Genomic DNA, 23,157 nt, shown 5'->3' on the forward strand with positions numbered 1-23,157 from the left:
TGTTTGTTAATGTGAAAAATGTAAGTATGACAAAAATGCAAAAAGTGCAAAGAAAAATACCAGATATTTTAGCATGAACCTCCCTCTACACTCAGGAAGTTTAATTTACACATTCAGTTACTACTCAAACAGGACACATTTTACATTCACTGGACAGACCAAGAGAAACAGTTCTGTATCATCTAAAGTTATTAGGCTTATGGAGACACAGCATTAGGTAAATTAGCCCTTTACAGGGCAAACATTTCTGGACAAGCTGAGTGATACTGATTTTTTAATAAAAGCATGCAGATTGAAGTGGTCGATTAATGTTACAAGATTTTGCACAAATATTATGAAAAAAGTTATAGTGTGCAGTGCAGTGTGAAGCATGCTGCCCCGGCATAACAGTGATAAAGATGCCATCATCCTAATTACAGCCAATGGAGCATTACCAAATGTTACATAGTATTGCTTTAAAGAGTTAAAACAGTGTGTGAATAAGAAAGTGCTTTTCATCCTCATTCATCTTTATCTCAGCTCCTGTATTACTGCTCTAATCACATCATATCTCTTCTTAAGACTACTAAGAAGAGCCTGTGTGCTGCTCTGAAGTTCTGCTGGAACACACTCAGTCTTTGATTCCTCTAACCTGTATCTGGAGTGTCCAGCCCGTTCTGTGTCATGTCCTATTTGAAGGTCATTCCCAGAGTTAGAGGAAAAGCAGAGCAGTGGTTCCTTCAGCAGCGCTATCAGACCTCCGTCTCTGCTCCAGTCCAAGTGCTACATTAGACGAGTGCTTGGAGTCAGACGGGGGAAGCATCTGCTTACTGTCCAGCTTAACTCCACAACACTGTTCCCAACTCGTTCAGTGTGGCTGGATTCAGTGGAAGTGAGACTGCGGCTGGGAGTGTTTTCCATTTTCTGACTTCTCTCCATTTCACAAGCTAAAGACATGCATGCTTTTCCTTCAAGCCTCTTGATTCTGATTCCAATTACGTTTGCATGAGAAACAGCATGACCCGATTGCTTCAAACTGCCCGGCAGGGTTCGCAACCTCAAACCCACCAGCAGCACCACAACCCAGCTCAAAGCCATTAAAACTCTTTGTCTAAATAGAGAATTGTGTGGTTTTATATTAAAGAGCCCTATAGCAGTAAAGCAGACTACCATGTAGTATTCAAACCCTGTTAAAAGCCTGTAACGAAAATTGCAAAAAAAAAAAATGCATGATACAGTACCTCACAAAAGAGTGCGTACACCCCTCACATTTTTATAAATATTTTATTATATCTTTTCATGGGACAACACTGAAGATATGACACTTTGATACAGTGTAAAGTAGTCAGTGTACAGCTTGTGTCAGATGTTTTGGGCACAATTATTTCATACTGGCCACTTGATATCCTACATGGCGCTTCATGGCAAAGAACTATTGATATATATGAATATATGAATATTTGAGAAAGAAATGTTGCTCTTCACCAAGATGGCCGAGGCTATAAGAAGATTCCTCTAAACACTCTAAAACAGCATGAAATAGAGAGATACAGCATGAAGGCCAAGGTCATACAGCAGTTTTCCAGGACGGGTTCAACTCCTTCCCAGGGTCAACCAAAGAAGGTGACCCAGAGATAACTGCGATAAACAATATTATTATAATATTATAAAGCGGTTTAAAGCCACAAATTTATTGTTAAAATAATAGCACGGTAATGCAAACCCACCTACTTAAAGGACCGTAAACTATTAATTAATACATTTATATATATTTTTTATTTGCCTACTGCACTCTATTCAGTGTGTATGGAAGTGCATTGGTTCTTGTGTGGCCAAAATGTAATATTGGTTTAGTTCATTCCCATGTAAGCAAATACTGGAAAGAACACACAATGAACAATATCAGGCTTAGTAAGAATTGTTAACGTCATTTCCTACATTAAAAATTAAGTCAGTAATGTAATTATCGTGATAGGCTTAGTTAAAGTGGTAAAAGTGTTAGTAGCTATGTTACTTTCTAGTTTCTTTATTACTTTAGTACTAGAGTGTTGTAAACTACAATTTTTCTTTTTAGTCTTTGCTTTTTATCATAAATTTTTCAGATTAACATTTCATATCAGGTCACATTTTAATATCAGATAAAGATAACCTGAGTAAATATAAAAAGCAGCTTTTAAATGATAATTTCATTTATATAAGGAAAAAATCTATCCAAACCAAACGGGACGTGTGTGAAAAAGTATTTTATCAGCAGTGGTTTTTGCCTTGGACCTCTCCCATGGGTGCAAATCTCTCCAAGGATGAGAAATGTCAATTACCTCTTTTTTTCATCTGTTCTTGAATATCTTGAGATCTTTTAGCTGCTTCATAAGTGACTTCTTTATTCTACAGGTCTGGCAGTAATCAGGCCTGGTTCTGGCTAGTGAAATTGTAGTACTGTATGTAATGTAGTTGGTTATCTTTAATTGGCGGTTTTGGCATTTTTACTTTCATACAGAACTAAAAGAACAGTTTTTAACAGAATGAAACAAATCTTAAGACCTTAAATGGGCATGACTACATCCATTACAAATTTTCAATTCATTTTATTTTTTCTTTAAGTGTATCTTTGTGAGCCAGAAGGGACACAAGCATTGTTTTGTTCAGTCTGTGCAGGAGGTCGAGGAAAATGTCGCCAAACCAAACACACCCACTACATATGTTTCTTTACTCTGTGTGTGAGTTCAGCTGAGGTTTTGTATTGATATGTGCACACAGAAAAAGGGAGAGAAGGAGAGAGAGAGTGAACGACAGTTCGACTCTATGGATGCCTTTATTCTGTTAAACTATAATTGTCTGTTGGCCCACGCATGCATAGTACAGAACATATTACATATTAGTTACATAGACATTACTAAAGCTGCAACAATTAGAAAATAATAACTGGTAATAAATCACATTGCACAATAGTTGGCTTGGTGATATTTGCCTGTCCTATTTGAGTCACATGACAGAAGCCTTGAACATGCAACCTAAACTATGGGCGCTATTTTAGTGATCTATAGATTAACACTAGATTAACCCACCATAGATTAATACACCATGCATCTTGATTTAGGGCGTGTCAGTGTGTCGTTGCTCCTGTAACGACGTGCAAAAGGCATGCAATAATTCCATTAATTAATCACGGCTGTGTTTTGCATTAAACACATTTGCATTAAACCAATCGGTGTGTCACTTGCCATTCTCTTTAAGAGCCAGTTGTACTCTGACTTTGGCGGATTGCTATTTCAGGAGCGCAGCTAACTGTGTTTAACACTTCTCGGCAGAGAAAACTGACCTGCTTGTTCACACTCGTTTATTCTGTTTAAGTTTGTAAAATTTGCATAGCTGGCAACACGCAACTGCTCTGGGTTTATGCACTGCTGCATGTAAATGGTAAATGTGTGTGTAACAAGTAGGGGTTTACATGTGTTGGTCATGTGTCTCTGTTGTTATATGTCTGACTGTTGACACCTGTCTAGGTTGTTTTTAGTCAGTGGCGCATCTGAGTTTTCCTTTGCCAAGGTAGCAATACGCCTGAAATTTACCTGAGCACACCTTATTTTCAGATGACCATGTCCATCACGTAGATATATTCACAAGCGCCTTTGCTATTTAAACAATGCAGACACAAGGTGTGAAAATAGATTGCTGGTTGGGTGTAAGATAGCAATGAGCATCACTACATACCTTACCCATGGTGTTACATGGGGCCCTATTTGTCTCAATGTGAATGAACACCCTTTCTAATGAATGCATTTAGCTTCTTTAGGTTGCTCTCATTGCTGACATGTGAAAATGCACACACACACACAGCTTGTCAAGTCACTGTAGAGAAGTCCTGGCAATAGAATAGGACTAGTAGATAATAATAGACAAATATGAACCTATTGGTACCATACCTAATGCAAATTGGGGGTTAGAGGGTATAAAGCCCCTCAGTATTGAGATGTGGAGCAGGGAGTATGAGTGTCCATCTAGCATGTTTGGGATAAGACTGAGTTGAGGGTGAGGTGAGGTTGTGATACTAATTTTCTTATCACTGAATGCCAACAAATTCTCACAACAACCCTCTAAGATATATTAATATAAAATCGTCTCTTGACAATTGAGACAGTTACTCCATCAAAAAAAGGATCAACTTTTTTTTTACAGATACCCTAGTAGTTACCTAGTATAACGTTTAAACTTAATAACTGAATAATGAGTCTGCAGTTCAGGTGGTTCATAATGTCACTCATTACACAAGGTTGCAAAAGCTATTCATAGTTCCTTTGGAGTTTAAATCACGTTAACGATCAATTTCTCCAAAAACAGATTATAATGCATGTTTGTAACACAGCAGGAAAGAGAGTGAACAGAGGAAAGTGGTTACCATCCAGTTCTGTGTTACATTAAGTAATTAAAGCTCTGCAGATTGCACAGTCTGTTCACTTTAATCAGGGCTCCCCAGACACTCGTAAAGCCATGAGTCCATTTACGTAAAAGTCACCATAAAGTGCAGCAGTGGAGTCGTGCTCAGGATTAATGGGAGCTTTGTCTTTAATGTGAGCTCATTCACTTAAAGCATCTGAGGTATAATGAGTCATTCAGTCTAATAAGACAATGATGGTTTTATTTAATCTGAGTCTAATTTATACATCATTAAAATACATGTTCATAAACCACATTGAAACAGTTATTACTGAAACTAATGTGCAAGACAAATTAGAGTTGACATTTATGTCAGGTTTAAACAATTCAGTCACAAAGGCATATCAGACTCAGATTTAAGTGACTCAAATTAGACTCACATCCCAGAGACTCAACTCACACTGTCTTTTCAATAACTTGCATTTGACCTCACTCCAGAGATTTAACTCAGGCTCTCACTCTAGACACTCAACTCCAACTCTCACTCCAGTGACTTGAATTTGATTAAACTCCCAGAAACTCAACTAATACTCTCACTCCAGATACTCAACTCAGACTCTCACTCCAGAGTCTCAACTCAGACTCTTACTCCAGAGTCTCAACTCAGACTCTCACTCCAGAGTCTCAACTTAAACTCTCACTCCAGAGTCTCAACTCAGACTCTCACTCCAGAGACTCAACTCGGACTCTCACTCCAGAGACTCAACTCAGACTCTCACTCCAGAGTCTCAACTCAAACTCTCACTCCAGAGACTCAACTCAGACTCTCACTCCAGAGACTCAACTCAGACTCTCACTCCAGAGTCTCAACTCAAACTCTCACTCCAGAGACTCAACTCAGACTCTCACTCCAGAGACTCAACTCAGACTCTCACTCCAGAGTCTCAACTCAAACTCTCACTCCAGAGTCTCAACTCAGACTCTCACTCCAGAGACTCAACTCAGACTCTCACTCCAGAGACTCAACTCAGACTCTTACTCCAGAGTCTCAACTCAGACTCTCACTCCAGAGACTAAACTCAGACTCTCACTCCAGAGACTCAACTCAGACTCTCACTGCAGAGACTTGAATTTGACTTAACTTCCAGAGACTCAACTCAGACTCTCACTTCAAACATTGAGCTCAGACTTTCACTCCAGTGACTTGAATTTGACTTTACTCCCAGAGACTCAAGTCAGACTCTCACTCCAGTCACTCAACTCGGACTCTTCCTAAAGGGACTTGATTAAACTTACATCCCAACTTGGACCCCATGGACTCAGAGTTGCTCCACAACACACCTAAGGCTTGCACCCTAAATCTGACCTATACACCTATACACCCATACTCAGAGGCTCAGCTTAAGCTCAAACCCAAGAGACTCTACTTAGAATTACAGCCCAGAGACTCAGCTTAAGCTTAAACCCAAGAGACTTAGCTTAAACTTAAACTCAAGTGACTCTACTCAGAATCACACCCCATAGACTCAGTTTAAGCTCAAACCCAAGAGACTCTACTCAGAATCACACCCCAGAGACTCAGTTTAAGCCTAAATCCAAGAGACTCTACTCAGAATCACACCACAGAGACTCAGTTTAAGCCTAAATCCAAGAGACTCCAGTCAGAATCACAGCCCAGAGACTCAACTTAAGCTCAAACCCAAGAGACTCAGCTTGAACTCAACTCGAGACTCTACGTAGGCTCAAACCTATACCCCTAGGCATGCATGTGTAAAACAGATTAGTAGGGCTAAATTGAACGGCAAAGGGGTTCAATGGGATTGGGCCTAAGACTCAACTTAGAGTTATCGAAAACTACATCAAAGCTCAGTGAAAATCCCTGGACTGGTCTAGCTGTACATTTTTGGGGTATTTTGGACCACTCTCAACCTAGATGTGACACTAACACCACAGGGAACCTTTATTCTTTTATAGTGGAAATACTTAAAGACTGTGGACGTTAGAGAATTGTGCATATAATTTATATACATGCTTATAGTCTTGTTTTGACTGGTTTGACGGTGTTGATTGTTGTCAGATCAGATGTGGTTCTGTGTAAGTGTGTGAGGGAGCGAGAGAGAGAGAGAGAGCATGAGAGGACACACAGGAAACAAAGTTTTGTGGCAAGTGGTATTTCCCAACTTTTCTTCTTGTAGGGCTTTTGGAGCATATAGCAGACCCTTCAGAGCCTCTGCAGTTTTCATTTCTGTCATGACTCATGTCTGTGTATTGTTGAGCATAAATTTATCATCCATCTCTTTTTCGACACGCTGGGTTTGAGGTTAGAGGAGCGGGGTTGGTGGCTGGGGAAGGAACTTGTGTGAAATGGCTTTTGCATGAAGCTTACTGTTCACATTGTTTTCATTGTTTTCCTGACCATATCTGCTCTCTGACCTATGTTGGGAACTTTTAGTCATTTAGTTTTTAATTTAATTGTCATTTAATTTTGTCATTGCAATCCCATAATGCACTTTTATAGGTAGCGTAGAAATGATGTACCCTAGCAGACACAGAATACCACAGAATAATGCACTGTGTCATGTGGTTGGTTTGAAGATTCACTTGCTTGTCAGTTTGTGAATTTATGGGACAAAATGTGACTTCAGTAGCAGAGCTATGAGAAAACTTTGTGGTTGTGGATGTTAGTTCATACTTAGGGAACAGTAATTAAGGATCAATTTAGATTAATTGTGTTAATTAATTGTGTCTTAATAATGGTGCTCTATATCAAATCCTAAAGATTTAAAAATAGAGAACCATTACATTTCCATTGTTTTTACACATACAATAATGAGTGAAGTCTGAACCATGGTTCACTTTTTTATTACATTGTATACATTTAGTGCTAACATGACTAAGACTGTGTGCTTATGCAGCTGACCATGATCTACCAGTCACACTAACAGCAAATCAATGGGAGCTGCTTGAGAAAGCATTCGCCGTTCAAGAGCCAGTTGAGGAGCTTTACCCATGAGTTTAGCACATTGTCTGCCAAAGTCATTTCCCCTGTTGCAGTACTTAAATGTATTCAACATAGGCCTGGACAATAATTCGATATCGGTATTTATCGCGATAAGAAATGTGTCAATAACGGTGATATCACTTTTGTGGTATATCGATATGTATTATTTACAGAATCTGTCACGGACAGGCGTTTTTTACTGCCGTCAGCTCGCCGCAGAGCTGAACACATTCGGCCCCGTAGCTGGGCTACGTCAGTGCGTGATGATGTAATCACACAGGCATGTAGCCAGATAGGCTGGACTAGGCTAGGCTAGGCTAGGCTTAGGTCCGCTCCGCTAAGCATCTAAAATGGCTTGCGCTGGAGCCAAACGGAGGCGGGACCAGCGGATCCAAGGCTAGGGTAGACTCGGTTCGGTCAGCCGCGGGTCCGCTCGCTCATCCGCGGGTCCGCTCGGCCAGCCACGGGTCCGCTCGCTCATCCGCGGGTCCGCTCGGCCAGCCACGGGTCCGCTCGCTCATCCAGTAATAGTTATATAGGCTTGTGTTTGACAGGGATGTCATGTTATTATTTTGCTATATGCAAATAAAATTGCGCATTGATTTATTTTGACTACTTTTATTTCTAAAGTATTATAGTTTTTGTGAAAGGAGGTTTCAAAGACTTAAATTAAATATTCAGACAGTAGTAGGTACAGATTTCTATTAGATAGACAGATAGACAGATAGATAGATAGATAGATAGATAGATAGATAGATAGATAGATAGATAGATAGATGTGCATATAATGAGGGTATCTGATGCCAGCCATACAAAAAGTGCAAATACACAGTTATATAATAATTTAAATTCGCAGTGCTGCAGGGATTGCAGGGATTCTTAGCAGTTTTCAGAGGCCTTCAAAGTATTTATATCGATATCGAAATTATATCGTATTGACCGAAATTTAAGCAATATATCGTGATATAAATTTTGGCCATATCGTCCAGCACTAATTCAGCATAAAGACATGATTTAGCACGGTCACTCAGTTGCGACAGGTTGATATTATTTACAAAGACATGTCTGTAGTCATAGACCCTTTTTGCTCAGTTTCTAGAACCTAGATATAGACCTATGAATAACACTTCTTAATTTCATCTTAATTTCTGTTTTAAAGTAAAAAACACTATCGTCACCCACAGTGGCATCTGTAAAGAGGTGGAAATATTAGGCAGCAAGTGAGCAGTTCTTTAAGGAGATTACACTTTGACACAGGTTAGATTGTTGTGATCAGAAAATGTCTATTGGTGTGTTCCTGGTGTGGCCTAGAGGTATATTAATCCCCTCAGCACTGAACTGTGCAGCATTGGAACTGTGTGCTCTGGAATAATGAAGCTCCATCCAGTAACTTTGAGATAAATTCCGTATGAGTTGGGGTTGGTTATCATCATCCTGACCTCACTAACGCTCTTGTTGCTGAATCAAATGTTCACAGCAATGCTCCACAATGTAGTTAAAAGCTTACCCTGGACAGTAGAGACAGTTACTATAGTTACTATAGTTACTATACTATGTATTACACACAGAGTGATCAATTTTAAGCGTTTATTTATTTTATTGTTGATGATTATGGCTTACGGCCAATAAAAACCCAAACATCAGAATATTATAAAAGACCAATTGGTACTTTGAGCAGAGTGGGCAATTTGCCAAGTCCTGCTGGAAAATGAAATCCGCATTTCTAGCTGTCAGCAGAGAGAAGCATGAAGTGCTGTAAGATTTTGTGGGAAAACAAAACTGCACTGACTTTAGACTTGATAATAAAACACAGTGGATCAACACCAGCAGATGACATGTCTCTCCAAACCATCACTGATTGGTGGAAACTTCACACTAGACCTAGCAGTTTGGACTGTGTGTCTCTCCACTCTTCCTCCAGACTCTGATCCCTTGATTTACAAATTAAATGCAAAATTTACTGATGATCAGTGATGGTTTGGAGAGTCATGTCAGCTACACGCTCCCCCTCCTCCTCTCACCTCTACTACATCATATTTGATTTAGATAAAGTGTAGCTGGCTGTTTCTGCCATGTGTGTGTGTGTGTGTGTGTGTGTGTGTGTGTGTGTGTGTGTGTATATGTGTGTGTGTAAGACCAGGAGTTGCCGCTGTAAAGAGCTGCAGGAGCTCGGACAGGAAATGAGAAGCAGGAGGGATCTGCCAGCTGTCGCACTTCAGGCTTTTATGTGGGTTTATAGGGTGTCTCACAGTGTAAGGTGGCTGGAATCTGTGATTGCTGTTGAAACACTTCTGGAGGTGAGGGAGAAAGGTGTTGAGTGGAAGAGGGGCTCTCAGTCCCTGAACTGCACCTCAGAGTTCATTAAGACTTTATTTATGAACTCCTCAGTATGTTTCACTTCCTCACTCTGTAATATGCATGGACAATATATCACATTTTTTTATATTTCCCCCATTTTGTGGAGAGAAAACAACACCAGAACCAGAAACTAACCCAGATAATTATTATAATCTCTGGGTAATCATATGTATTGCGTGATTGTGATGCTCTTAAGTTAGCTGTTAGGCTAACATCTTACCTGAAGAACTCGGGCATGGACAACTGCATGAATGACATATTATTGTAATTTATATACAATTTAAATTTAATTGACATAATGACATTGATATAAAGACAACTGAAATTTAATTAATCATAATTTAAAATATATATACTTTTTTCTTCACCTACTGCAGTCTGTGCACACTGTGTGTATGGAGTCACAGTTACTGGTCACTGTTGTATGTGTGAACAAACATCCAAATAAACACAATAGATGATATCATAATTATTAAATATTATTAAGGTCATGTCCATTTATTGTGTGATAATTCGATAATATAATTATTGTGACAGGGTGACAGAGTATTTAACCAAATGTAGAAAAAGTGAGTGAAAATTCTATGCTAAATGAAAGTGAAGCATAATGTTGATCCAAATCCATTTGAGCATGAAGACAAGACCTTAATATTAAGCAAGTGGGCTGTATTAGAAAAAAATATTAACTGATAACAAAGCTTTTAAATTTACATTTTGTTCCATTAAACGGAAAACATGCTGGTTGCTATAACACACATCAGGGCACGACTAATCTGTGTTGTTTTGCAGATGAAATAGGCCTATATGAAGGATCTGTTGGTTTATTACCAAGGGTAGTAATGCTGCTTCTAATGGAATTGGAACAATATTGATCAAACATCAGTGAAAGTGTTTTTTGTGAGGTGCTGTTGATGGGGTGGGGTGGTGTAGGGGTGGGCGATATGGCAAAATTATCATATCACGATTTTTTTTCTTCATAATCACGATTTTTATCACGATTCTTTTCATGTTGCTTGAGTACAATCAAACAATCTAACCATTCTTAAATACAGCACTAAAAACCAAACCATTTTGGCCAAGCCACGTTTTGAACAGATTTTAATCTGTTAACACTGGTTTAAAATGGTACACAAAAACACCATTCAGTGAAAGTGCAATCTTGCTGTTTACACAGCAAACTTAGCCTACCACAAAAATAACAAGGCAAGACCAAGACAGTAACAATTAAATAAAAGCAGTTAAATAAAAAAATTGCTGTAAAAAAAAAATACTATTAGCATTGAATGTTTTGACAGGATTTAAGACTGCTTAGCTGACAATGTAATTTAGAACAAAAAATGATTTCTTTTAAACCCTGTATTTCTGGCTTGTTTTCCACTGTTTTAAAAGCAACCATGTCCTTTGCCAGGTAAAAAGTGATTAAAAAAGCTTCTGTTACATCTCTCCATCGTTAACTTCTCTTTTTGTAGGGATTGCCTTTCTTGAATGACCACGTTAGCGTTGTTTGTTTTGGTCTGGCTGTAGCATTAGCCTCTGCTAGCTGCGGTGTAGTTAATCTGCCGGTTACCTGACTTTCAGCGTATTGTTTGGGATGTCGCCTCTTTAAGTGGTTAAAAGATTTGTCGTGCTTCCGTCCGACGTGAGAACGACCTCTGTGCAAATTTTACATATCACTGTTGATTGTGTAACTGGTAAAAATCTAACCAGGTCCATATTTTTTTTAGGAACTAACTCTGCCGCTGTGTTTTCATTCATGGCTTCGCGCTTGTGAGAAAAGGGGAGGGGAAGCAAGCAAAGGTGTTCCGGTGAGCTGTTTGGTTATGTGCGGGCCACTAGGGTGCGTGAAAGGGCACTAGCAAATATTGAGCTTTGACTGAGCAGAAAACTGCTGTAGTGGATAGAATGTGCTTAACGATCCAGCGTTTTTTTTTGTGATGGCTTATAGTAGACACCTTATAATACTTCACGATCTGTTATCGTCATATCGCACTCCCCTAGTTTGGTGACCTTCCAACATCCTGATCTCACTAAGGCTCTTGTCGCTTAACGCAATCAATCTCTCTCAAAAATTCTCATGGCAATGCTCCAAAATAAAAAAAAACGATCACGAACTGACATTGTTTCTTTCAGCACAGTTAGAATTCTGATTGCAGATTATAATCTCTGATTTTATGTCAGTTTTAACACATTTGTAGGCAGTAAAAGAACTTCTAACGCAATCTGGACCTGTTTCTGTCTTTCATTTTTTCCTGCATCACTCGTACTGTTGAGTCTGTCACTAAGGTGGAAGAGGGGGTTGTTTGAATCAGCTGAATGAGCCACAGTGTTAAAATGAACACCAGATGTGTCTCTGTGAGTGTTTGTGTGTGTGTGTGCCTGTATCGGATGGTGTGTTGATTTGCATCTCTGCTGGCAGCAAAGATCTCTTTTCTACAAACGCACACTGGCAGTCCATAAAGATTGGGTCAGACATTATTAAAAATCAGTTGAGGCAATCTGAATATTTAGCACGTGTAGCCCTTTTTCCCATGATTTGAGGAAAACATGTGAGTATGTTCTTTCTGCTTATTGGTCCGTCTTCTCACCCTTACCTTCGTGAAAATCAGTCTCACACTTGACAGATTGTTAATAGATTTGCAGTGTTTTTTCTACACATTCAGACATTCTTTGTAGATTAATAAGGTTAGATATAAGTGATGTGCATGTGAGTAATCCCTTTTGGCTGGGATTGTATAAATGATTAACTGTTTGCTGCATAGGCATACACTGATATGGCACCCACTATCAGACCTCGCTTCAACTCTGATAATTAAAATTTCCATTTGCAATTTTTAATTGCTAAAAACACAAAACTCTGGTAGTGTGAGTTATTTTTTACAAAATTTTACTAAATTGTGTTTTAGCAATTGGAAAATATTGGAACATCACCTTTCCATGAGAATACCATGTAATACTCATTTACAAGATAACACCTCATAATGTATGCTGTCCCATGACTTTTGGCATGTCAGTGTAAAACATGTAAAGTGTATTAAAGTGTGTGATGATTCAGAGTAGCAAAGTTTTCAGCAGTGTTGGAAACCCCCCTGATAGCAGCTCTTCAGTCATGCTATATTTGGATGGTGTAGCTTGGCTTTGATCTGAGTGCTAAAAGGAAACTTAGAAATTCCACTGAGGTGCACTTGTTGTTTCTTCCAAAATGTTTTTTTTTTGTTCCAACCAGTACAGCAAACATCATTCCTGTTCCAGCACTCGGGAGATTTATGGTTTGTGTCCACTTATACTTAAACTGAAAACCATGCTGGTTGCTAAAACACAAAGCAGGGCCTGACTAATATGTATTGGTTTGCAGATAAAGTGAGTCTATATTAAGGATACACAGATTAATCACCTGGGGGCGCTCTCACCCCATCACACTTTTTTTTTTTTTTATAATTTTATTTCTAATTTTTCCCATTTTCTCCCCAATTTACTAGGCCAATTACCCAACCCACTCATTAGGACTCCCCCTATCACTAGTGATGCCCCAACACTCCAGGAGGGTGAAGACTAACACATGCTTCCTCCGATACATGTGAAGTCAGCCACTGCTTCTTTTCGAGCGGCTGCTGATGCAGCATTGTCGAGCAGCCAGTGCGCTTGGAGGAAAGCGCAGCGGCTCGGCTCCGGTACATCAGCTCACAGACGCCCTGTGCTGCAGACATCACCCTAGGAGTGATGTGGGGAGAGAGTGCCATCTACCCACCCAGAGGGAGCAGGGCCAATTTTGCTCCCTCTAACACCGGCAGCTTGATGGCAAAGCTGCATGAGCGGGGGTTCGAACCTGCGACCTCCCGCTCATGGTGGCAGCGCCTTAGACCGCTGGACCACTCGGCACCCCCTCTCCCCATCACACTTAAGGTGGCGCAGCAGCAGCTCAAAAAAAGGGGTGATTGACTTCACATGGAGGAGGCGAATGTCACAGGCGTCACCGGTGATGAGGAAGCACAAAGGGGTGGGACAATTGGATATCCAAATTGGGAGAAAATGGGGGAAAAATCTGAAAAAAAGGTAATTTCTAAGGCTTTGGGACTTGACTGGCTAACCGAAATTCCTCTAAAAGGGCATGGACAACTCATCCAGGAGGTCCCAAAAGAACCTGGACAACATCTAAACAGTTGCAGGTCTCACTTGCCTAAGTTAAGGTTAGTTTTAATTATTTACCAAAAAAACTGGGTAAAAATTAGATCTATGGGAGAGTTCCAAGGAAAAAACAAAAAGGCGCATCTCACATTTACCAACAAACATTTTGATCTTGATCTTGAACATTGGGAAAATATTCTGTGGACGAATGAGACAAAATAAAATAATTTATAAGGTGTGTGTCCCGTTACACGTGGCATAAATTTAACACATCATTTTAGAAAAAGAACATCATACTAAATGTAAAACATGGTGGTGGTAGTGTGATGGTCTGGGGCTGATTTGCTGCTTCAGGACTTGAACAACGTGCTGTAACTGAGGAAACCTTAAGCTCAGACATACTTGGGTTTTGCAGCAGGACAATGATCCAAAACACACCAGCAAGTCCACCAAAGAATGGCTCAAAAAAGCAAAATAAAAGTCAAAATCTGATTGAGATGCTGTGGAAAGATCTTAAACAGGCGGTTCATGCTCAAATACCCTCCAATGTGGCTCAATTAAAACAATTCTGTAAAGAAGAGTGAACCACGTGTCTCCACAGAGGTGTGAAAGACTCATTGGTAGTTTTCACCAAATCATCATTGCAGTTGTTGCTGCCAAGGGTGGCGCAACTAAGTTATTAGGTTTAGGGGGCAAACACTTTGCCACAGTGCCAGGTTGTTTTGAACTATTTTTCTTTCCTTTAATAAATACAATTATTATTTAAAAACTGATTTTTATATTTACTCTTTGTCTTATATTAAAATTAATTAAATTTGTCAATCTGATAAATATAGATAAACTAAAAAGTATCAAAAGTAATTTGTATGTATAATTTTCACAGCACTGTATGCTGATGTGAATTGGTCCTATATTTTAGTAAAATATATAATGTAATATACAGTATATAAAGTCCTATAGAAATACTTTACTACACCACCCCCTGTAAAACTGATCCCATTCTAATATGGCTTTAGTTCACATGCTGCATAAAAGTCCATAAAGCTTGTTTAAAGCTTAAATAAAGAGAGGTTGGAACATTTTGCATCAATGGATAATGGGAAAATGCAGTAATGCCCCCAGCACACACTCACTCAGCATCCTGACCCCCCCACTAATAAAGTACTGAAACTCTGCACTACAATGCACAAAGTACTGGTCCCTTCCAAACGGACTTGCACTACACAACACCTGCACTACTGATATACTTGCACTGTCAATACGCACTTTAATTCCACTTAATTAATTAATGTGAACTTTAAGGACTTACGCACCCATTCACTTTACCAGCCTTAAGCTATATACCATATACCGTATTTGCACTACTGTTATTTACTATTTTTACTGTCATTCCATCTCAATCACCATCAATATTGCACTATTGTCTTACGTATGTTTATTGTGTCTTGCTGTATTGAACATATAGTGTCTCCCACTCTTTTATATTATAATTATATATCTATTTTTACTTATTTACTTATATTTATATATCTATTCCTCCCCCACACCACTGCACCTTGTTTTTGTCTCATGTATGTCTATTTGTGTCCCTGCTGTATTGTACACATAGTGTTTCCCATTCTCCCTTATTATATCTTATTTATTATTATCTGTACTTGCTGTAAAATTGGGAAGGAGAGTAACGTAATTTCAATTCTCTGTATGTCCTGTACATATGCAGTATTGACAATAAAACTACTTGACTTGACTAATGAGTTATGGCCCTATGGGTACATAAACCATCCCAAACCTCATGAATGGACTACAGGGGAAAAAATAAAATACAAGACAAATGTTTGGGCTCTTTAAAGCCAAAAGGCACTGCCATTCAACTATCACCATGAAGTTGGAACTGTTAAATGTATTTTTCAGCAGCTTCAGCTGGACGCTCTTACTCATCAGCATCTGCTTCATCTGTTTCAACCAGACTTCACAAAAAAGCTGTAAATTCATCTTCATTATGTATATTTCCTGGGAAGGGCTGAGCTAGTAAATGCTAGTAAATGCAAGTGGTTGTGTGTGTGTCACTGATCTGTCAGTAGGGATCTTGGACATTTCCTCTGTGGTGATCTGTCATTAGTTTGGACTCTCTCTTTCTCCCCCCCCCCCTCTTTCTCTCTCTCTCTTTCTCTCTCTCTCTTTTTCTCCATCGAGAGTTCCCCTTTAAGTGAACTCATACTGGTCCATTCACTCTTTTTTGCTCGCTGGATTTGGTTGGTTGTTGCTGTTCTTTGAACTCGATCTCGCAATCTCTTCATCCAGATCTCTCTCCATCCATCCTGTATGTGTGTGTGTGTGTGTGTGTGTGTGTGTTGATAGGGGTCACATTCCAGTGACCACAGGATCAACAGGGTCATAGTCTCTGCTTACAAGCGTGACGCATCTTTCAGGATTAGAGCTAATGAGATTTATACTGAGTCTCAGACAGAAGGCAATTAATCCATTGATGGCCATATCTGAAGATTTACTTTGGTCCATATGAGCTATAACATCAGATGGGAACAAATCCGAAATGGTATATCAAAAGATTTGGTCAAAAATTTGAGCATTTATCACTTATTTCAGGTTTGGGTCACATGCAAGTACTTTAAGACTTGAACAAAATTTAATTTACTTGTAAAATAAGCAACAAATTATGACTTTAGATTATATCAATCATAATATGATTTCACTGTCAGACATGTTTGTGCTACATAGAAATAAAATCGCAAGTGACTATACCCCCTGAGTAATGCACTATGTATTAAAATGTTTTAATGCAAATTAAAGTTTCCTCCTTAGCTGAAACAACCTGTCTAGTCTGGAGCAGATAATAAATATGGAAAGGCATGAGTTAGAGGGTTAAAAAGACCCCCAGCATTGAGATGTGGTGCAATGGAAGAATTGTGTTCTCTAGAATGATGGATCTCCCATTCAGGGATGAGTTGTGATAAATTGGGGATGAGGTGGAGTGGAGTGGTGATCACCCATTAACCCATCCTTTTCTAACTAATGCTCTTGTCGCAGGCGAATCCTCAAAGCAGCAATGATTCATAACAGGGCTGGAACTAGACATTTGGGAGCCTAATCACAAATGCAAAATAAATGAAAAAATAAATGTCCAGGAGTTAATTTGATTATAATATTGAGCTACACCATTTTCTTTTAACAGACATAAGTACTGGAACATCTGCCTTTGACTTTTACTAAAAACTTAACCCTGTAGTTCTCTTTCCCTGCAGTTTTCCATGTTGTTATCACTACCAGAGAGTAGACTTTGAGGGGCAGTGCAGGGTGTAGGTAGTGGTTTGGGATGGGTCTGTAAAAGCTAATATATTAAGTGCACTGAGTGAGAAGCCGATGAAATAAACCGAAAAGAACTTTGCTGCCTTATATTTAAGATTCATAAAAAAAAGCCCGGTTCAGGTGATTTCTCTGATTATGGCTACTAGTATTATAATGATTTTTTACTAGGCTGATTTTTTGGTGACCTACGCAATCCGAAAATAAATAAATAAATAAATAAATAAATAAATAAATAAAAACAATACAGCTACAGAGATATAGATAAAATACTATAATCAATTGTAATAGGTGTATATAAAAACAACTATAAACAGCGACAAAGAGGTCCAAGAAGCAACTTGACCATTTTTTTTACATTGTAAAAAGTAAAACCTTAATTTTATCCATATGCTTACTTAGTGAGGAAAGCCCAATAGTGTGAATGATTGGTATGTTGCCTTTGTTTAAAACTAAATTTCATTTCTGTGCAATTTTATTGACATAATATGTAAAGATTTTTAAGTTGCAGTCCCAAAGTCTGTATATTCCTAGTTATTAAAAGTTAATTTGTATTACAAAGGGTGCAATTGCATTATTACGCTGTCATATTATCATTACTGCTGCACAGTATGATGCTCTGTCTCACACCCTGTGCAGGGCTCATCATGATGCTCATAGCTATCTTACACCCCATCACCAGTCTATATTTTAATGCTGTCTGATTTAAGCCTTGATAACAGTCAGCCGTAAGATGTTCATTGCTATCCTCACATTCTCATTACACACACATGTGGACACACCGCAGTGCACAAACCCAACTTTTACATTAACAATAAATGACCTTCTCTTGTACCTTCACACCGCAAACGTGCAGGTCTGTTTCCTCTACTGAGAAACACAGAAGCATTGCGTTGTTATAATCCAATCTGCCAACCAAGTCAGAGCTCACCTGGCTCTTTTCAAGAATAGCAAATAGCAAATGATAAGCTGACCATAGCCATACTAATGCTTTTTCCATTGTAGGTGTTTAGTAAGGCTAAAGCCTAAGGCCAGTTACTCTTAGTCAGATCAGAAATTGAACAGAATCCAAGACTCATGACAGCAGATGTTAGATTTTTCTGTGTCTTCTGTCTCGCTGACTCAGAAAGAAGTTGTAGTTGGGAAGTCTTAAAGGTTTTAATGCTTACGATTTCAAAATCAAATCCCTGGCTGGAAATAACCCCTTCCACGCAATTCATATTGCAAAATTCCATTCTTACACAGTGAGCATTATTCCCTATAGACCCCTGAGTAGCCTTTTACCAGCCAGACCATAAAAGGAAAACTCAGAAATGCAGAAATTGTATGTATAATCAATGATTCATTCGTAATCACTCAGCTCTAAATTCACTTCAGTGATTATTTTAGGCTAGGCCGTGATTTGTACGTGTTAATTAAAGACATGATGTGAAGAACGAGGAACAGAGGTTTAGGATTAAAGGGCTTGGATGACACAGATGGATGAATGAATGGAATGACAGATGGTTGAATGGATGGATTGACATGCGGGCTGGTGGGATGGACGGATGGATGGATGGATGGAGTGGTGGTTGTGTTTTGGAAGTGTTTCAGGGGGGCTCCTGCTGTGAAGGCCTCTCTCTCTGGGCCGTAGATCCTCTTTCTCATGGGTCTCCTGGGGTCGACCCCTGGAAGTGCGCTGACAGAGCAAATAAACACACGCAGCTTCACACTTTCTCACACACGTCACTCTCTCTCTCAAACACACACACTTAAATACTTCCCTTCTTGCATTTGCTGCAGTCACTAGTTGTAATTTTGTCTCACACTGCAACACTTACAATAGGAAAGCACTGTCACAGACACAGACTCCCAGTTTTGATGATAATAGCACTGCTGAAGTAAATTCATGATTATAATAGCACTTTTGAAGTAAGTTCGTGATTTAGAATATCACTGCTAAAGTAAATTCATTAATAGAATAGCACTGCTGAAGTAAATTTATGAGTAGAATAGCACTGCTGAAGTAAATTCATGATTAGAAAAGCACTGTTGAAGAAAATTAAAGCTTACAATAGCCATGCTGAAGTTAATTCATGAGTATAATAGCACTGCTAAAGTTAATTTGTGATTAAAGTAGCATTGTTGAGGTAAATGCATGAGTATAACAGCACTGCTAAGTAAATTCATGATTAGAATAACACTGCTGAAGTACGTTGGTGGGTAGAATAGCACTGCTGAAGTAGATAAATGATTAGAATAGCACTGCTAAAGTAAGTTCATAATTGGAATAGCATTGCTGAAATAAATTTATCAATGCTGAAGTACATTTATGAGAAGAATAGTATTGCTAAAGTAAATTCGTAAGTAGATTTAAGAGTATAACAGCACTGCTGAAGTAAATTCATGATTAGAAAAGCCCTGGTAAAGCCAATTCATGATTAGATAGTCATTACTGATGTAAATACATGAGTAGAACTACACAACTAAAGTAAATTCATGTGTAGAATGTTATTGCTGAGGTAAATTTTAGAAAAGCATAGCACTGCTAAAATAAATTAATGAGTGTATTTAAGAGTAGAATAGCACTGATGAAGTAAATCCATGAGTAGAATAGCACCAGTGAAGTAAATTCATAAGTAGAATAGCACTGCTGAAGTAAATTTATGAGTAGAATAGCACAGCTAAAGAAAATTCATGAGTTTAATTTTTATTTTTTTTGTTTTATAATGTCTTTTTATTTGAAAAGCAAGGCTAAGGCCTTTTGTTGCTGTGAGTTTGAAGGTCGTTGACCTGCCGCTGTAAAGGCTAAAAGATACACTGTTCTGTCTCTGTCCCTCCGTTTCTCTCTCTCTCTCTCGTGGCATGTCAACATCTCGCTCGGCCATTACCCCCTTCCTCTGCTTCCGTCTCAGTGACCATAACAACCACAGGGGTCGACCTCCTGCACCAGGGGAGCCCTACAACTCCGGACAGGGGTTAGATCAGGTCTCTGCAGCTCCAGTCCTGCGGGATTACACCAGGACTGTCCTGATTATCCTGTTAAAACTTAGATTAGTGGATTCTTAACATAATTAGTAGTGACAGATTTTTTGCTTTATTACAGACTTTAAGTACTGTTTCTCTGCTCAGCTCATGTGGCCATTAGAGAGTCATTTTTAAACTGATTTGAGTGAGTTAGAGCAGAGACAGCACTAAACTGTGTTCTCATGAGGCCCACCAAGACTGAATTTGTTGGCCTGGGAGAATTCTCTCAAAATAATAATTAAATTAAATTAAATTCTATTTTATTTATGTAGTGCTTTTTACAACAAATGTTGTCACAAAGCAGCTTTACAGAGATACAGGTCCAAATTTCTTATAAGTAAACCCCACAGTGATAGTGGCAACAGTGGTGGGAAAAAACTCCCTCATACTAAGAGGAAGAAACCTTAGATGAAACCAAGATTCAGTATGAGGAACCCATCCTCCTCTGGTCGACTCATACAGCACAAACAAATAACAGAAACTCTACAGAGAGATAATAGAGTGCTATAGGTTATGTAGGAATAGGTTATGAGTTGAGACTATAAGTGTGAGGAAGTAATGGGCATATGATCAGTGTTAATATTAAAGTCCACAAAGTTTTAAAGAAGAAATCCAGTGTAAAATGGACTTAAGTTGTAGTGAAACATGAAAACAAATACAAACCTTTATCAAATAGTCCACCTCTGTTCACCTCCAGTATTTCCAAGTACAGCACTTTTAGCTGATGCTTCCAACAGGCTTACAATGCTACTGATAGGGGCATAATGTTGCCCATGCAAAGAAATCACTATTTTTACGCCATTTACAGCAAGCTCAAAGTAGCTCCACACTTCATTGGCAGAATTCTGAGGGTCCAGAGGGACCTAAAATACTGAGTGTTTAAGTATTAAAAAGAGATATTTCTCAAAAGCTCTATTGCACAAGTTAGACACAAGTTTACTATCAATTTACAATATATATTTATTAAGGCTATTAGAGGCATTAAAATATTAAATCAGCTGTTTATCAGTTTATCACAATTTTCTTGGTTCTCCAGTTAACAAATACATTACGTTCAGTGGGCATTAATATTATAAGCAACAGTATTAATATATTTAAACAAGGTTATAGTTACTCATATTGCAAGGATCAGCAGCAGAAGCTCCAGGAGTTTTATTATTATGTTTCTCCAGGCAGGACAGCGTGAGACTGAGCTGCCATTACTACAGTGTTTTAGCTTGTTATGCTAACTGGCTAGCGTTAGCAAGCATGCTGTACCAGAGTGCTTTTTTGGCAGTGCTGTTCTACACAGCACTCAGCAGCGCCTCTAGTGGTATGTGAAAAATGCATACCGGTTCTAAATTCTCATCAGGTATACCGTATTAACCGGTACACTGCCCAGCACTAGTTTTAGGGTGCTAGGACCTAACTTGGGGAAATATGAGTAGCTTTAAAAAGGGCTAGCTACAACCAAGTTATCACTTGTGAGAATATTGTTTATTTAGGTTTTTCCAATACACAACTGGACCATTTATTTTGTCATATAAGGTTTATGGTTAACATACACATAATGTATTCAAATTAATAATACAGTCCACAGAGGTTTAAGCCAGTGTTTCTGTTACACACTAGCTGAAATCATTAAGCCCTATTCACTCTTTTGCATCGTCTGGCAACCCAAGTGGGAGTCCTGGTCATTTTCAGTTTGTGTTTACATGGAGTGTCTCATGCTTTATGACAGTTAGATTTTACATGGAGAACATAACCTTTGTTTGTCCTCACACACACACACACTCACACACACACACACACACACACACACACACACACACACACACACACACACACACACACACACACACACACACACACACACACACGTGCACACATGACCATACATTGTACTTTCATGAAGAATTGGGGGGCAATTAGGAATATTGTTCCACATTCCAGTTCTTAATGACCAAATAAATCAACACTGCATGGGACACTATTCACATCATCCAATCTCTCTCTCTCTCTCTCTCTCTTTCTCTCTGTAAGTCTAGTAAGTATGTAAACTGATAGGGGCTTTCTGGACAGTGTAACACTGTTGTGTGTGTTGGTAGGGGGTGTATTTGAGTGTGCATGGTGCCTGGAAGCAGAGCCTTTTTTGCAAATGAACTGGATTTAGCTTTTAATCTGAGCTCATTAATGAGGCTCATCCTGACACTGCAGGTTCTTGTTAACAGGGCAGAGGGCACAGTGTAAGCCACCCTGTCCTCGGGCTTTGTGCCTTTGGGTTACTTCTACCTTACCTTCTTCCTGTTCGATCTAGAGATCTAGAGTGAGTTTCCCCTTAACCAGGAACCCACCTACAACTGTTTTACAACATTACACAGATACAAACTGGACATGAATGGACAATATGTTAGTGTTATTGAATTTCTATGCATTCTTGCATCTTCTATATTACTGCAAAAGCATTCCACATTAACGTGATGTTTCCTTGTCTTAAAACAAGTTATAATTATTTGTGTTTGTACATGAGTTTAAAATGTTTAATTTTAGAAAAGCTTGTGACAGTGTTCTTAATAAAATACTCTGCCTGGCCACAAAAAAAAGCCAATAGGTTAGAATCTCCCATTGGATAATTACTGTATGGGTGATTATGTTTCAGCTGGTTATTTAACCCTAAATGAGGAAGTAATTAGGAAGTAAGTAGCTTTTCATTTGTTAAACAACCATATGGAAAGACACTGTGATCCTGTGGTCACAGAAATATGATAAATCTGTTTATTTTCATACATTAAGTTAGGAAAACATTTAAGTAGATTACTAAAGCTATTAAAATTGGGTTAAGAACTGTCCAGCGCATTTGTCATGTTCTTGTGCAGTGTGTTGAAAACATTTACTGTCACTCTTTCACTTTAACATTGAGGTGCAAACTTTAAACAAACAACACAAATGGACATTTTCTATCTTAATTATACATTACATTGTACATAGTTGGAAACATTAGCACACACAAAGCTGTC

At 38.7% G+C, this 23,157-nt stretch overlaps 1 protein-coding gene across 1 annotated transcript in view; it reads left to right on the top strand.

Moving 5' to 3' along the window:
- LOC103022881 (collagen and calcium-binding EGF domain-containing protein 1) overlaps positions 1-23,157 on the top strand; it is a 39,381-nt gene that overhangs the window by 4,731 nt on the left and 11,493 nt on the right. The window lies entirely within an intron of this gene.

This window comes from Astyanax mexicanus, chromosome 9, assembly GCF_023375975.1.
Source record: "Astyanax mexicanus isolate ESR-SI-001 chromosome 9, AstMex3_surface, whole genome shotgun sequence".
In the NCBI taxonomy this organism is placed as follows: domain Eukaryota; kingdom Metazoa; phylum Chordata; class Actinopteri; order Characiformes; family Acestrorhamphidae; genus Astyanax; species Astyanax mexicanus.